Source organism: Sander lucioperca, chromosome 15 (assembly GCF_008315115.2).
Source record: "Sander lucioperca isolate FBNREF2018 chromosome 15, SLUC_FBN_1.2, whole genome shotgun sequence".
NCBI classification, from domain to species: domain Eukaryota; kingdom Metazoa; phylum Chordata; class Actinopteri; order Perciformes; family Percidae; genus Sander; species Sander lucioperca.
In genome coordinates, this window is record NC_050187.1 from 4,476,548 (window position 1) to 4,481,547 (window position 5,000).

General features: G+C 45.7%; 1 protein-coding gene across 2 annotated transcripts in view; it reads right to left on the reverse strand.

Moving 5' to 3' along the window:
* LOC116056237 (bone morphogenetic protein receptor type-1A) overlaps positions 1 to 5,000 on the reverse strand; it is a 69,355-nt gene that overhangs the window by 44,079 nt on the left and 20,276 nt on the right. For both annotated transcript variants that reach the window (XM_031308393.2, XM_031308392.2), the window contains exon 2: positions 1,094 to 1,208. The gene's annotated coding sequence lies outside the window, so the exon portion shown is untranslated. The remainder of the gene's footprint in view (positions 1 to 1,093; positions 1,209 to 5,000) is intronic.

The following is a 5,000-nucleotide window of genomic DNA, read 5'->3' on the forward strand; positions in this document are numbered from 1 at the left end:
ATATTTTATGATCCATAATGTTTAAGTTTTGAACATTGTAGCCTATATATTGTATATTTTGGATTAGTATTGTGATTTTAGATGTACACTCTAAACACTTACTCTCTATTCTGATTAGGGCTGGGGTACAGACAGACAGACACACACACACACACACACACACACACTTTGCGAAGGCATTACTTCACCTATATCACACACAGATCCAGACGCAGCCTTCAGGCTCTGTGTAATCAACGCTCTTCCTACTCTGTGGTTATTAATCAAACCAGATGACAGCTCAAATGACCCAATCACAGCCTGTAATTAAAAGCCAGGAAGCCTCCTGATTGGCCGGCTCTGCCTTCAGCGCCGGGGTCAAGGGTTAATCTCCTCAAAGAGAAAAAGGAGGAGGACAGGGATTGGCTAATCAAGGAGTAATCACTGCTGCAAAAAAGAATGTTTGTTTATGTTTTCTGTGTGTGTGTGTATGTGTGTGTGTGTGTGTGTGTGTGTGTGTGTGTGTCTCTGTCTGTGTGTCTCTGTCTATGTGTGTCTGTGTGTGTGTCTGTGTGTGTGTGTGTGTATGTGTGTGTGTGTGTGTGTGTGTGTGTGTGTCTCTGTCTATGTGTGTCTGTCTGTGTGTGTCTCTGTCTATGTGTGTCTGTGTGTGTGTGTGTCTGTGTGTGTGTGTGTATGTGTGTGTGTGTGTGTGTGTGTGTGTGTGTGTGTGTGTGTGTGTGTGTGTGTCTCTGTCTATGTGTGTCTGTGTGTGTGTCTGTGTGTGTGTGTGTGTGCGTGTGTGTGTGTGTCTCTGTCTATGTGTGTCTGTCTGTGTGTGTGTGTGTGTGTGTGTGTGTATGTGTGTGTGTGTGTGTGTGTGTGTGTGTCTCTGTCTATGTGTGTCTGTGTGTGTGTCTGTGTGTGTGTGTGTGTGTGTGTGTGTGTGTGTGCGTGTGTGTGTGTGTCTCTGTCTATGTGTGTCTGTCTGTGTGTGTGTGTGTGTGTGTGTGTGTGTGTGTGTGTGTGTGTGTCTGTGTGTGTCTCTGTCTATGTGTGTGTGTGTGTGTGTGTGTGTGTGTGTGTGTGTGTGTGTGTGTGTGTGTCTCCATACCTGACTGGTGGCTCCATGGTACAACAGTGTGCGTGTCGTTGCACGGCCCCATGGGAAATGTAGTGTTGAAGCAGAGGAAGCTGGTTGGATTCAGACCAACATCGCAGCCACCGGTCTGTCAGAGAGACAAACGAGGAAACATGTTTATTATATTTCAAAGATTATCCAACATTTACTCTGAAACTGACGTAATCAAAGGTCTTGTTTTAGAGCTGCAAAGATTAATCGATTGTCAACTATTAAATTAATCCATGCTGAAAAACAATCGGTAGCCGCATCCCTAATTTAGTCAACTTTTACAGGACTGAACTGGAACATTTCCATCATGATGTGACGTTTACTATCTGTGTGGTTTCTAGTCCTCTTAGAACAAAAAACAGCTTTAAAGTCTGGGTATTTTCCAGGAAAGTGACCCACTTGTGCGCTCAGATTGCTCACTTGGTAGAGCGGGCGCACATATATAGAGGTTTAGTCCTCGACGCGGCGGGCCAGGTTCGACTCCGACCTGCGGCCCTTTGCTGCATGTCTCTCCCCCTTCATAATAATAATATATACTTTAATAATCCTGCAAGGGGAAATCACAATGTTTTCACTCTGTTATGACTAGGGTTGGGTATGGTTAAGTTTTTTTCCCCGATACCGGTGCTAAAGCGGTACTTTTAAAACGGTGCCGGTGCCTAAACGGTGCCTGAACCGATACTTTTTAAGAAAGTTAAAAAAAAGAAGAAAAAAAAGAAAGGTACTAAACAACAGTCGGCGACATTTAAGAACAACTTGTTTATTACTACGGCCATATGGTCAAAATTAAATGATTTAATAGTAATGTAATAACTATAACTTATAATAAACAATAACTTATTTCACCAGTAAATTGCTGTTGAATGACAAAAACAACAACCAGATGGGAAAAGGGTATTTTACAATAACTTTGAATGCACCGCGAGGCTGTAGGTTACCAGTTTCAGTGAACGCACCGTCTGTGTGTTTCCGACGTCGGCATCTGCTGCTGCAGAGCAGACTGTTGAAATACAGTCAGACTTTACACTGTTTAACGTTAGCTGTCAGCATTTAACCTGTTTAATCCAGCTGCTAGCTAAAGCTAGGCTAACGTTACCTGCTGGTGAGTGGAGTGGAAAGTCAGGCACCCAAATAAGGCACCCAAATTTTCGTTCTTATTCGGTCTCGTTACTACCGTTTAGGTCGGAACCGGTGCCCTGTTGGCACCGCGTTTCGGTACCCAACCCTAGTTATGACACACATTACACACAGGCCTGAATTACACACACATGCTCAGTACCTCTACATGCACTAATGGTGCATGTAGAACCGTACAGACCCGAAAACCGTGATACAAACCGGACCGTGGACCGTACCACCCCTAGTTGCAAGTAGCTGCAAGTTTCAACTTTTGGTCTAAACTGGGCTTTACAGGTTCATCCACATTTCATGTAGATTTTAAGATCTGGACCAAAGTTTTAGACGTACAGATAGACCGGCTCGATGGTGTTTCAGCACCTAACCCTAACCTTAACCCTAACCATTGCCTAATCCTAGTGCCCTCCAGGCAGCGCTGCCTGGAAGACGACGTTGGGGGCTTAAAACACCGATAGAGAGAGTAACTGACCGACATTCTAGGTTTAAAAAAAAAAAAAGGATAAGATTGCTCGCTTGAGGTCAAAGGCCGGCTGCAAAACAGCGGCTCTTCAGCAGAGTGTAGAGGGTCTGAACCCGCTTTCACCGGCTTCACACTGACACCGCCAGGCAGCGGCCAAAACTAACACGCTCCGCTGAAAAATGCACTCAAGAACAGATTGGAAAACTGTGTTGATATGTTGACCTGTGTGTGTGTGTGTGTGTGTGTGTGTGTGTGTGTGTGTGTGTGTGTGTGTGTGTGTGTGTGTGTGTGTGTGTGTGTGTGTGGATTCAGCCGCTGAGTTATTATAGAACAGACGAGGAGAAAATAGATGTCCGAAGACGGGGGCTGAGAGCGAGCGGCGGTCACGAGGTTGGCGAAAAAACAGCTGCTACACACACACACACACACACACACACACAGTCTCTTAGTCACAGTCTCACACACACAGTGAGTCACACGCAGTCTCTCACACAAACCCACACACACAGTAAGACACACACACACACACACACACAGTCGCTCAGTCACAGTCTCACACACACACACACAGCCACACAATCACTTACACAGTGAGTCACACACACACAGTAAGACACACACACACACAGTGAGACACACACACACACACACAGTAAGACACACACACACACACACACACACACACACACTATGACTGGAGAGGCGGTGCCAAGAAAAAGAGACAGACGGAGGGAAAAACAGATCTCCCACACAGGAGGGTGAAGTGAAGAGAAACACAGCTCTGCTCTTTATCCAGCTAGCTTTATGTCAACAATCACACGTTCTAACAGCTGAGTGGAAACACCAAAAAACTAAAAAAAAAAAAAAAAGGTTCCACCCCCCAAAATGGAGGTCACTGATTAAAATATAAATAATATACATAAGAGGGAAGCGCACTGTATCGGATCAATGCATCCCATAACCCTCATGTGGTCTTCTCAGCAACCATGCAACTTTTAGTTTTTCTGGGACTTCATTTCAAAATTACAACTTAAGTTTTCTCACACACACACACACACACACACACACACGCGCACACAGACACACACACACACACACACACAGTCTCTCTCACACACACACACACACACACAGTCTCTCTCACACACACACACACAGTCTCACACACACACACAGTCGCTCTCTCACACACACACACACACAGTCTCTCTCACACACACACACACACACACACAGTCTCTCACACACACACACACACACACACACACACACACACACAGTCTCTCTCACACACACACAGTCACACACAGACACACACACAGTCTCACACACACACACACAGTCTCTCTCACACACACACAGTCTCTCTCACACACACACACACACACACACACAGTCTCTCACACACACACAGTCGCTCTCACACACACACACACACACACACACACACACAGTCTCTCTCACACACACACAGTCTCTCTCACACACACACACACACAGTCTCTCTCACACACACACACACACAGTCTCTCTCACACACACACACACAGTCTCACACACACACACACAGTCTCTCTCACACACACACAGTCTCTCTCACACACACACACACACACAGTCTCTCACACACACACAGTCGCTCTCACACACACACACACACACACACACACACACAGTCTCTCTCACACACACACAGTCTCTCTCACACACACACACACACAGTCTCTCTCACACACACACACACACAGTCTCTCTCACACACACACACACACACAGTCTCACACACACACACACAGTCTCACACACACACACACACACAGTCTCTCTCACACACACACACACACACACACACACAGTCTCTCACACACACACACAGTCGCTCTCACACACACACACACACACAATGAAAGTAGTGACCTGATCATTTTATTTTACTTTTTTTTTTATTTTCACGTTGTTATTTTTTTAGACAATTTAATTGAAAGAAACCCAAATTTCTGATATAGAAACTTTTTGAAAATGGGTCAGATTAGACCGTGAGGACACCAGGAGGGCGAAATTCTGCCGTCAGGAGTTTGATTTTGTTAGTTCAGCTGCTGCGCGCAGCTTCCTGTTCTGTCTGCAGTATCTCTGCTCAGACTCTCTTAGTGTGAATATTAGCTCTCTCTCCTGACGTCTGCCTCCTTGACTAAATAAAAACGTCCTTTCAGGGACTCCGTGCTGTCAAATAAAGAGGCTTCTGTGTCTGCGGGGCCGAAGACGAGGAGGAGGAGGAGGCTCTGACTGGCCGCC